This window comes from Rhinatrema bivittatum, chromosome 1 (assembly GCF_901001135.1).
Source record: "Rhinatrema bivittatum chromosome 1, aRhiBiv1.1, whole genome shotgun sequence".
NCBI lineage: Eukaryota > Metazoa > Chordata > Amphibia > Gymnophiona > Rhinatrematidae > Rhinatrema > Rhinatrema bivittatum.
In genome coordinates, this window is record NC_042615.1 from 283487074 (window position 1) to 283499911 (window position 12838).

The following is a 12838-nucleotide window of genomic DNA, read 5'->3' on the forward strand; positions in this document are numbered from 1 at the left end:
AGTGATAGTCATATTTTGGGAAATGTCAGGAAGCAATAAAAACAACGCCACTATAATAAACTTTCCAAAAACATAATTCATAAAAGTTTTACAAAACAAAACAAGTTCTATAAATAACCTCCGTAGTCTGGCACACTAGAGCAAAAATACAACATTACTAGATAATACCCCCTGCTGTAAGAACCACAGAGCATACATAACTTATCCGTTGCTCACCAAGGGGCTCATCAACAGGCAGGCCTTCGGCGGCCCTTAGGGGGAAGCCCATCCGGCAGAGCCCCGCCTCGAGGCAGCACCTAAATACTAACGAAGCGGTGGTGACTCTGCCATCCCTTTGGGGCCAAAACAGTCCATGCAATTCATTTTCTGACCTGGGGCTATATGAAGAAACAATACTTCAAGTAGCAGCTTTCAGGTAAAGTGCAAGGTGCTTGTACTAAGATCTACAATTGCAGCACAAGATAGTGGAACATGGACACAATGGTTCACAGCCAGCATTAAAAAACAAACCAAAAAAAAAAACCCCTAAAGAAACAGATATAAATGCAGTCTCTGTAAAACTGAACTAGAAACAGTTTTTACACACCTTGTTGCTGGATGCCAAGTTTTGAAGTCAGAAGACCTATGTACAGAAAGGCATAATAAGGTGGCACAGCTCATCCACTGGGAAATTGTGCAAACATTGCCACCTCAGTGTAGCAGAAAAGCACTGGGATCACGACCCTGAGAGAATTGTAGAGAGTGAAGAAGCTGTGATCACCTGCGACATCCCCCATTCCAACAGATAAAAAAGCTTGATGCAAGAAAACTGGACATGGTGGTAAAGGAGACAAGTACAAGAACAGCATTGCTGATAGACGCGTCAGTGCCAAATGATTACCCTGTGGACTGTATGGGGAGAGAGAAGACCCTCAAGTACCAAATTATGCAATCTGACAGCAAGATAGAAAAATGCTCCCAATTGTATTGAGCGCCAGTGGTCTGTTAAAAAGAACTTTCAGGCGCATCCAGATAGTTGTCTGTACATATCACACACGATAAACCCCAGAAGGAAGCTCTCTCGGGCACAACGCAAGTATTAAGAAGGGCATTCGCAGAAAATTGAGAGCTTGAGGTCTTACTTAACCAATCCCGGCTTACAAGTGAAGTTCATTCCTGTCAGGGTGTGTATGTACACAATTAACCCATTTGGAGACATTACCCCGTGAAGGTTTTACAGACACTTGGTGGGGGAGGGGACTGCATCACAATTTATTTTTGTGGGGGAGGAGCTGAAGGGCCCTGAAACCCTGACTTTGTTCTTAGAAGGGATGGAGTGAGAATGAGCAGGGCGGACTGTGCGTTTCATAGGCGGGGAATGGCGAGCCTCAGGCCAGGAAGGCCCAATATGTAGTTCGAGAGGGGGGGGGGGGTTGCTTGCAGCGATGTTCCCTGCACCAATGAGTCCATTAACTTTGAGCCAGTTAGCACTGGGAAAGCTGAGTTGCCCCGGACTGGCAGTGTTAACGTGGCTGTGCTGTATATCATGGCCGTGTGAATGCTATGACGTTTTGAATCTCAGTATTTTAGTGCATCGGGCATTCAGACCTGATGTACTGCCTGCATTAGAACAGACAGGAAACACATATTAACCTGCAGGTTTTAATAGGGCTGGTACATAGATCTCCTTAAAAAAAAAAAAAAAAATTAAAAAGCTCTTAGTCATATAAAAAAAATGAAAATTAATATTTAATCACAAAGGTCCTGTGCCACCTCATGGAATAATTAATGCGGTAGGGTGTGAGTGACTACTCTCGTCCTTTCCTCAGCAGCCATTGCTGCTTCCAAGAGGGTGCTGGGGGGATCTCTAGTCCTCCTCCTCCTCCTCCTGCTGCTCTCGTGGCTGTTCTCCGAGCCACAAAACCTGCAGGTCATATGAAGCAATAAAACAGAATACAAATATTTAAATCTTTACATTAAAACCCCACCTAGGCAAATACAAATAGGTGGCGTGAGCATCACACCTACAGCGAAGGGCAAAAGGCAAGCAGATGACGTGTTGGCTAATTCAGAAAAGAAGGGACCAAAGGAAAGAAGAGAAAATTATCAGAACATTTGACAGCATCCACACTGCAATTATTACTGAAATCACTTGGTGCTGCAAAGAAGGAAAGGATTGCTAGCAACACTTTGAAGAAGCAGAGAACCAAGCACAAGTCTGAAGGACGAAAGGACGGCCCATAAGCAGCAGAAGTACTGGTACATCCCTGTAATGATTTTGCTGTTTTCAGGAAACAATCTAAAGTATCTCTAAAGAATTTTCCATTGTGGGTGAGCCACAAGCAAACAATAGTCTGTCCTATGCAAGAGATTCCCTTTAGAAATGAGCAGTGTATGGGAAGAATCAGATAGCAAAACATAATCAATGGGGGAGGATCAGATAATAAAAAAAATAGTAAGGAGGGTGAACCTTATCTACCCTGACTTGGATCTATGCCCTTCGTTTTTAATTAGAGGTACAAAGGAAAGCTTATTGGATAGATTGAAGGCGATGATAAATATCTCGTTGAAAGAGGGAATTTACCCAGAGCAACTGAAACAGAGACTAGTAGGACCACTTTTGGAGAGGTCGTCATTGGATCCACAGGTCAGAGCCAATTATAGAACTGTCTCCAATATCCTTTATCTTGGCAAATTAATTGAAAAAGCAGTTGCATTACAATTAGTGAATTATGTGGCTGTGGAGAATTTTCCGGATCTACTCTGATCTTGACTTAGAGACAAATAAGGGACAGAGCTGACCTCTTTATTGGATGACCTACACAGGTATATTGAGAGGATTCGGAAGGCAGTGCTGATCTTGTTAGATCTGTTGGCCACTTTTCATACTATCAACAATGCTTGATTAGTTGACAGGATGGAAGTGGTAGGATTGGGGGGTGGGGGCCGTACTTAGATAATTAACAGGATACATAACAGGGTAGTCATGGATGCATCATACTCAAAATCCTGGAAGCTTACCTGTGGGGGTACTTCAGGGGTATATCTTATCTCTATCTAATATTCTATCTTATTCTATCTAATATTCCGTTAATTAAGTTGCTCTTGATATTGTATTTTTACTGTTTTAATTTATTGTGGAATTCAGATATTATTATACTGTTATATGTACACGCAACTGCGTATTTTTGTTCTATGTACACTGACGTGATATCTTTGATGAGCGGCGGTATATAAAAACCAATAAATAAATAAATAAATAAATCTCAGTAATATTACTTTTACAAAACCCTATGCTCAATTATCCAGGCACCTGTGCTAAAGTATCACATATTTGAAGATGATGTGCACATTTCTTGCCTGGTAACTGGAACAAAGATCTTGCAAACATAAATTGCTGCTTGGGAAAAGTCACTGATTGGTTCCAGGAACAGAAACTGAAATTAAATGTGGCTAAGTCAGAAGTTTTGTGGCTAGGGAAATCATAACCAGGAATCCGTCCCTGCAACAGACGAACCAGGAGTAGCAGATGTGAATGAGGCAGCTTGGCTGTTTCAATCAGGAAAACTAACAACAAATATCACCTGAAGTGAAACGGAGTTTAGTAATTTGTTCTGTATCAACTGAAACAGGGTAGGCCCTTAGCCTCTGCGGAGTTGTAGTTCCAGATTTTTGTAAGACTACAATTCCATAGATGCAGTGGAGGTAAAACCAGGACTGGCTCGACCTGTCTATTTAATACAAAGCAGAGGGAAACCCCACATTCAGCCCAGGGAGCTGGTGAAAGAATGTAGACCACCCCAGACTCAGCCCAATAAACTAAATTGTGCAGAACCTTCCAAACTGTCCTGCAGGTAACTCTCCATAGGCCGGATGTAACAAGGTGCACTAGGCCATGCACACATGGCAGTGCATGGTTCTGCACATATTGTATGTGCATAGAAATATGCTTCAATGTAGTAAGGAGTTTTATGCACAAAAAAAATGTGGGCACAAATGTGAATAAAACTGCACACCGCTTAGCATGCCTCCATGCAAGTCCCATGATAATCAAGGCACTAGCTGCAATTCCCTGATACACAGGCCGATACAGTACAGTGGCTCCGGTGGAGCGCACTGTTAACTCACATTTGGACGCGCAATTTCAACGCGCTAGCTTTACCCCTTATTCAGTAAGGGGTAATAGCCTGTCGAAAATGCCCGTCCAACCCCCCGAAACTAATAGAGCCCACAACATGCAAATGCATGTTGATGGCCCTATTAGTTATTCCCGCGCGATACAGAAAGTAAAATGTGCAGCCAAGCTGCACATTTTACTTTCAGAAATTAAAGCCTGCCCAAAGGCTGGCGTTAATTTCTGCCGGCGCCGGGGAAGTGCACAGAAAAGCAGTAAAAACTGCTTTTCTGTGCACCCTCCGACTTATTATCATGGCGATATTAAGTCGGAGGCCCCAAAAGTAAAAAAAAAAAAATTAAAAATCAGCCCATGGCCCGCGGGTCGGAAGACGGACGCTCAATTATGCCGGCGTCCGTTTTCCGAACCCGTGGCTGTCAGCGGGTTTGAGAACCGACACCGGCAAAATTGAGCGTTGGTTGTCAAACCCGCTGGCAGCCGCCGCTCCTGTCAAAAAGGAGGTGCTAGGGAGGCGCTAGTGTCCTTAGCGCCTCCTTTTACCGTGGTCCCTAATTTGCATAGGCCACCCTCCTGAATCGCGCGCCCAGGAGAGTGGTCTGTGCACGCTCTCCCACGTGTTTTTCTGAATTGGCCTGACAGAGAGGTGCATAGGCTGAACTCGAGTTTCCATAACACTGGAAATTTAACTCCCGTTCAGAAGTGAAACAAAGTTTCTGGGACGTCTGCTTCTAACTCTTAGGAGCACGATTTTTCTGGGCAGAAATCAAGGGTGAAGCTCCTAAATTTTATGTTTTGTGCATCCAAATCATGCATAATACTGATAAGACACTATTTGTAAACACCTGTGCAGAAAAGCATGTTTTCTGTGTCCAGTTTCCAGCCAGCACACTTTTTAAATTCCTGATGCATTAGCATACCATTAACTTATTGGATCAGGAGTTAAATTAGTTTTGAGTGTGTGCATTAGGAAACAGTACTCAGTTTTAATGCAAAGCTTATTGCAACAGCCCCTGAGTTAGCTGCCCACTAATTGTTCCTCTTTCAATGAATAATGCATCAGCTCTTAACGACTCTACCTGGTTTTTGCATGTTGGTGTTAAATGTGTCACACCAGTGCTGTGCAATGTTATCAAACAATTGGGTTTAGTGACAAAACTGATATTTGTGGAATGCCTTGGGATTTCCAAAGCTGCAGTACCAAGCCCAACAGCTTTCTCAGTCCTGAGGCATTTTTTTTAGACTTTTTTTCCCCTTCCCTATGTTGCCAGCTGACATCATTTGGAATATGTTGGCACTGGGTCCAGAGCCTAGGAGGGCACTGCAGGTCCCATTAGAGCCCTAGGGATCTTGAGTTACTTCTCGGAGTGGGACTAAGGGGGATAGGGTTTGAGGTCGGGGGGGTTATATTTTGCAAACTGGGGGAGGGGTTTGTGGGAAGGGGGTGGGCCCTGCATGCCAGGTCTTCATTTGAAAAACATTTTATTTGTGCTTGGGCTGCCTCCAAGGATGGTGGGAGAGGTGGGACAGGGGATCTCTCAAGGCCCCCTGGGATTTTTACTGTGACCAGGGGAAGGGGGAGGACATTGTGTTAGACCATCTGCCCCTTTAAAAGCTGGTGATCCTGGGAGCACTGGGACATGTGTTAACGTCCCGAAGCTCCCAGGGAAACGTTAGCTACAGCTTTGGATCAAATAATGCAGATTGCAAATTTTGAGGCAAGCTGCGTTATTTGATTTACATGGGTTTTTTTTACCGAGTAATTAGTTAATTAGCATGCATTTGTATGCTAATGAGCTCATTACCATTCCCACATTGTGCTGGGGTTTTTCTTGGGGGGGGGGGGGGAAACGTGCAGTATTTGAAATATCATATGTTAGCTCCACGTTAAGACTTTTACTACATGTTTACTAAATAACCCATAATATTTATAATAAAAGTAAAACTGACCAAGCTAAACTAAAAAGCATTAGAAAATATAACCTTCTAGATAGTCTCTGTTCAATTCCCCATACATTTCTCATACCAATTGCCCAGTTTACCCCTCCGCCCTCTGCCCTCCCTGGCTCCCACCACTACCATATAACTCAGCAACTTTCCAAACTGTCTCATGTCCCTCCGATCACCTAGCTCCACACCAGGTTTGGCACAGTTAGGTGCCCCTGTTTCAGAGTGTTATAAGAGGGTGCACACACTTTTCTTATTTAACAATTGACAACCTTGTCTGTTCCCGTGGCACGTCCCGCCACCCCCACCAAATCACTCAGCAACTATGATACCCCACCCCAAGGAGCTACCTCCACCCAAAGTATGGCGGAGCTAGGTCCAGCTATTTCAAAGTTATTAAGGGAGGGGGACACACAGAAACACACAAACTGGCTTATACACAGACATTCAGTACATTCTCCTAAACCTCTTTTAGTTCAGAACTGAGACTAAAAATATAAACAAAGGGAACGATGTGTCTTGGAGACAGCAAAAGACTCCAGATCAGAAAGAAGGAATGAGTCTCCCATTCCATAACGTCACATTCCTCCTTCCCATCCCATCAGACCCAGGAGATGTGGCCTAGTGAGGGGGCATCCAGCTCTCAGCCAGGGAAATAAAAATCTAAAATTAAAGCCCTACTGTTTGTTGCTCAACCTGCTTTTCAGATCCAGAATGCATAGAGATGGACCGGGTTGACTCAGGTTAATCGGAAACACTACATTCAATTAAACATGACATGGAGGGCTGTCCAGTCAGATCTGGGCATGCTACAGGGGGGGTGATTCGCCTGGCACATGGAGGAAGTGAGGATGATGGCCGCCAGAGGTGCCACATCTGCAGTTGCTTGAGCAACCTCAGCATCAGCTATGCCTCCCTCTTCAGCTGCCACAGGTCTGGGAGATTCGATAGTAGGGGTGCTCACCTTGACAATTCACCCCCCCTGTCAGGAAAAGTCAGCAAGAATGGTGCCCCCGCCAGCCCTTAGATCAGAGATGGAACTCCAGAGGCACCCCAGCAAGTTGTCTGGGGAGGGTCATTCCAGGATAAAGGAGGAAAAATGATGGAAAAAAGATGAGAAAAAAAAATGAAATGGAAGGGCTTGTGCTGGCAAGTAATTCTCAGGAATTAATTCAGCAAGTCAATAACGCAAACATTGCAACAGACTTTAATCCCCCTCGGCCAGGTGTCATTTCCATGTAAGCTGCAATTTCAATGTGTCATTTCTTTCTCCTTTTTTCTTGCGATAATAGTGCTTTAGGTCAGGATGGCTTGTGCATTTCTAGCTCCCTCTTTTACAAAGACGTTTCTTCCTGAGAAATTTTTTTTTTAATGTAAATTGCTGGAATTTTATTCATAGCGGGAGCAGCAATTGTAATTGATCTGGGCTCTCTCTTTTTTTTTTTTTATTTCAGTTTTATCATTTACATGCATTTCCGTGCTTAAAAGTCTAAGCTTTTGGTGTTTGCTGATAGTTTGCCCACAATAAGGTGCCGAGGTGAATGTTTATTTTACAATATATTTGTTCAAGTGGAACCTGTTAGGTTCTGTAACGCAGTACAATGGCGCCCGCCCACATATCTCATACAGCATGGGGACTGGATCCTACGCCATTTGCGGGGAACGTGGCAGGGCCCATGCTAACTCTGTTGATGTCATCTACAGCTTGGCATGGTCATCCAACACATTTCAACAGATGGCATTGCAGTCAACTGTAAGGAAAGGTCTGGGTCTGTAGATAGTAGGAATCCTAGATACTTTTTATCTTTGGCATACCTAAAAACTTTGAAAACATAATTACCATGAAGTGCATATTCCTAGCAGTTGTGTTGGTCCTGGAGAAAACTTGATTCTTTGATACGTTCTACTGGACCAACAAGACATGGAAAGACATGAAGTAATTGGAGACAGTTTTGCAAACTGCTGAAAGTGATAGCATTCCTTCAGCACACTTTATCATCTAATCTGCTCTTGTACCCTTTTCTTAGTAGACAAGGTTAGTCTGCAATGTGCGTTCTGGCCTCAGAGCCCCAGTTTTATTGCAAACACTGGAGAAAGAATCCAAAGAATCCAGTGCATGCAAAATAATGATCAAACTGTTAAGGCTAGCGCTAATTTCTTGAATATAGTGATACTGTTTTGTGGACTGAATAAGCTCTTCTGCAGAACATACTGGAAAAAGTCTGATAGCATTGAGGCTTCATACAGGGAAAGGACACTAAATGGCACCATAATTAATATATGGATCAAAAGTTTGATCTCGTGCCACTTAGCCTTGATGTCACAATACTGATGGCTGATCTTTAGTCTTTTAGAAATGAGCCAGCTTTTTTAGTTTACTTCCTTCCTGGTAGACATAAGTCTGTATCATTTAGCATAGGAGTCCCCAAGCTGAGTACTTGAGGGCCATAACCCAGATAGGATTTCCACAATGAGTATGCATGATATATATTTGCATATAATGGAGGGTTTGGGGAGGAAGGAGGCAGAAAGAGATATGAAAAGATTACAAGGTGTGATGGGAAAAAGATGGAGAGAGATACACATAACCATTTGTTAGGTAGGTGGGTTCCAATCCCTGCCTGGGTATTGGGTTCTTAAGTGGTTGTGGTCAAGCAGATGGTGTAATGGAAAATCCAAAGTGATCCTCTTCTCTGGATAGGGTTAACCATCCCCTCTGTGAATGGAACAGTTCTCACTTGCTTTCTAGGAACCCAAGACGTGACTGCTAATAACGCAAAATACTTCTGTGACTCAGATAAGACTACACTAGGCAGTAAAGCCAAGTGAAAGCAGGTTTCTATTTTCAGGAAAAATTAACAAAAGCATAAATTGGATATCACATAGTTCAGGGGTGGGCAAGTCCGGTCCTCGAGGGCTGCAAACCAGTCAGGTTTTCAGGATACCCCTAATGAATATGCATGAAATAGATTTGCAAACAATTGAGGCAGTGTGTATGCAGGTCTCTCTCATGCATATTCATTAAGGATATCCTGAAAACCCGACTGGTTTGCAGCCCTCGAGGACCGGAATTGCCCACCCCTGATAGTTCCTATTCAGAGGTTCAACAGTTATTGATACAAATCAAAATACAAATAGTCGCAACACTCTCCTTTCTAGGGTGACGCTATGAGAGACCCTTAACTGCAGATTCTAATCCAGTTTTACAATCAGATGGAATATGAATCCAGAACCCAGAATTTTCTACACTGCAATTTCTCCTATGCTTCTGATCTTTCAATGAAGCATACCTAGACAAACTCTGACTTACTCAAAAATTGCAGTTAACTGGTTGATGGACTCCTCCCCAGATATGGTGTTTCAGTGACTGCTTGCATAGTCTTCCTAGAAGCTTCCTCAATAGCCCAAATCCCAGGATCCTATTTACCAGCTAAACCCTCCTTCTTTTCAATATCTATTTCTCCCTCTTTGTTATATTCTCACTGCTTTAAATATTCAATTTAAAATCTATGCTGATGATATTTAGTTTCTGGTTCCTTTTAATATCTCTTGGTCCTCTACTCTTTCTATGGTGACTTTATATTTGAACACTATCAATACATGGCTATCTCATAATCGTTTAAAACTAAATCCCTCCAAAACTGAAATAGTTCATTTAACATCATTTTCTAGTTCCACCATTGGTCCTCCCTCCCATCTCTCTTTAAATGGATTATCCATTCCTATAACAAAACATGCTCCTAATCTGGGAATACTTCTAAATTCTGATATATCTATGACACAACATATTTCTGCTGTCACAAAAAAATCTTTTTATAAATTACATTTATTAAAATGTCTTCGTCCTCTTCTGTTTCACCAAGATTTTAGAACTGTCCTTCAATCGCTTGTGCTTGTAACACTTTATACTTAGGCTTACCTGATTCTACTATTCATCCACTACAATTGGTTCAAAACTCTGCTGCATGTATAGGGGCGGATTTTAAAAGGGTTACGCGCATAAGTTACATGTGTAACCCTTAAAAAAAAACCTGCGCGCGCCGAGCCTATTTTGCATAGGCTCGGTGGCGCACGCAAGCCCCGGGACGTGCGTATGCCCCGGGGCTTACAAAAAGGGATGGAGCGTGGGTGGTCTGGGGGCGGGGCAGGGCATGGCCTGAGCCTCCAGGCACAGCGGCCATTAATGTGCCCGGGATCGCGGGCCGGGGCAGGCATAACTTGTTCAACAAAGGTAAGGGGGGGGGGGGGTTCTAGGTAGGACTGGGGGGTGGTTTAGGTAGGGGAAGGGAGGGGAAGGTACAGTGGGTGGAAGGAAAGTTCCCTCCGAGGCCGCTCCAATTTCGGAGCGGCCTCGGAGGGAACGGAGGCAGGCTGCGCGGCTCAGCGCGCAAGTTGCACAATTGTGCACCCCCTTGCGCGCACCGACCCTGGATTTTATAACATGCATGCATGCACTTCTACCTGAAATCATATAACTACAATCCTCTACTCTCTTCATTGGCTCCCTATAAAATTCAGAATTCATTACAAAATTTTGACCATAATCCATTCCTTAATATATAATCCTTCTTCAACCTGGTTATGTTCTACCTTACATATTTATAAACCCATGTGACATCTAAGGTCCTTATCAAAAAACCTTCTAGATATTCCCTCAGTTCGACTAGCTAGACTTGACATCACTCGCAAAAGAGCTTTTTCTGTAGCCGGGCCTACAATTTGGAATTCCTTACCAGACTCACTCCATCATATATCCAACACTCAACAATTTAAAAAATCCCTGAAAACGCACCTATTTCAGCTTGCCTTCAATATCTCAGCAACAGATCATACGTAACATGTCATCTATCCTACATCCCTTCTAGTTTTTGCCATACTCTCTCCTTACCCTTCCTCTCCTCACCTACCTTCCCCATTTTTTAAGTTTTTTGCAGTATTTTGGCACTTGATCTCAAATTATTTTTATTTATTTAGTGATGTAATATTATTTTTGTTAGTTTTTAAGACTATGATTGTTTTATTTTACTTCATTTATTTTTATTTTATGGTTTCTATTCAATGTGTTTTTTATGATTTTATATTGTAAACAGTTTTGATAAAATTATATTTGTAAAAGCAGTATAGAAACACTTTTAAATAAATAAATAAACTGGTTTAAGACCTCCAAAGGGGTAGCAGTGTTGGGCACAGAGGATGGATCGGAACACTGGAGTCCCTTCTTCAAGATGTTGGGAAGAGGTTTGATGGATGTTAGGGGGTGGGGGAGATCAGGCCTCCAGTCTCCTTTTGTTTAATTCTCAGAGGGCGTTGCTTCAGGTCATGAATCTGTTGATGTTGATTTGGATATAAGGGATGGGAGGATCTTAGGCCCACAGGTGCCTTCTGTTGTCAGGGGACAGAAGAGAGATTGGATCCCCCAACAGAGTTTATATTACCACAGCTAGTAAATCTTCTCCATTAAATCTTCTGCTAATGCTGGATTCACTAAAGTCTTAATGCTCTTTAGTGACTCAGATATTAAAATCATGGATAATGTCAGCATTGAAACTGGGTGCTAATTTGGCTAATTAAAGAATCCCCTAAGAAAGGACCAAAAGCAAGCAAAGACAGAGGAGAGAAATCAAACTACAGGCACAATGGTTAGAAAATAGTTTCTTTTATATTTGGTAATGATTTGTTTTACCAGCTTGCTGGGCTGCGTCACATACAGAGGATTCTCAGCAGCAGGGATGGGGAAACAGCTGGTATCTACCATTCCCTTTGTGCTCTTAACTGATTGGGGAGGGGTGCTAAAGGGCATTGCAGGAAAACAAGGAGAGCCTGAGAAGGACTTTTTTATTATTATTATTATTGCGGCAGAGGCCCATTTTGAGGTGTGTTTTTCTGTTTTGTTTTATTTCCTTTGATTTTCATTTTAAATACTGTACATGAAAAGAAACAAAACAAATGAAAAAAAAAAGAGAAACAAATTAATGTCTGTGCACATCCCTAAAATCTATAAATTATAAATACCTGCAAACAGAATCCCTAAATATATATTTTAAAAGTCTCAAATGTGCTCCGTTCACAGATTGAGTCCCATGTAAGTTGGCACATTGTGAAATCTGAGGATGCACTTCCCGTCCTTTCCTTCTATTCATCCTCGTGCTCTACCCAGAAGCAAATTCCATATCTAGCCCTGCCTGCTCTGAAATTGAAAAAGCAATATATAGAAAGAGGAACTGCTTAACTCTTCCCCCACTTCCAAACCAGTTTCCTTCCTCTTAAAAATCCCCTGCCTAGAGGACAGGCCCGGCCAGCTTGGGTTTCCTCACTGGCCCAGTTCTAGAGGAAAGGTCTCCTCTGAAACTGAACCCCCCTCACCACCACTATTCTGCCAGCAAGAGTTCAACCTACCCCTGGCATCCCCCCCAGATTCTGAGCACACCACGCCTTCGCAGTGCCTCCCAGTCCCACTGGCCCTCATCAAACCAGCCTCGAGCTCAAGACTCCTTCACTGCCCCTGCCCCTGTCACATGGTAGGAGCACAAGATGGCGCCGTCCATCCATTGCTCCTACCATGTGACAGGGGCCGACCAATGGCACCGGTAGCCCCTGTGACATAGTAAGAGCAAAGGCAATCGGAGCCATTTTGAATACCGGCAGCCAAGAGCCCGAGTGCAGGAGATCGCTCCAGGACCCCCGCTAGACCACCAGGGAATTTTGGCAAGTCTTGGGGGGGTCAGGAGGGTGGGGGTTTATTCGTTAGTGATACGTTGTATTCATGGGGGTTCGCCATAT

General features: G+C 43.2%; 1 protein-coding gene and 1 long non-coding RNA gene across 2 annotated transcripts in view; one reads left to right on the top strand and one right to left on the bottom strand.

Annotated features, from left to right (window-relative positions):
• The window catches only part of LOC115087992 (dedicator of cytokinesis protein 2-like), a 1829205-nt gene that overhangs the window by 970895 nt on the left and 845472 nt on the right, over positions 1–12838 (top strand). The gene's annotated exons all lie outside the window — the stretch shown is intronic.
• The window catches only part of LOC115087999, a 270678-nt gene that overhangs the window by 256910 nt on the left and 930 nt on the right, over positions 1–12838 (bottom strand). The gene's annotated exons all lie outside the window — the stretch shown is intronic.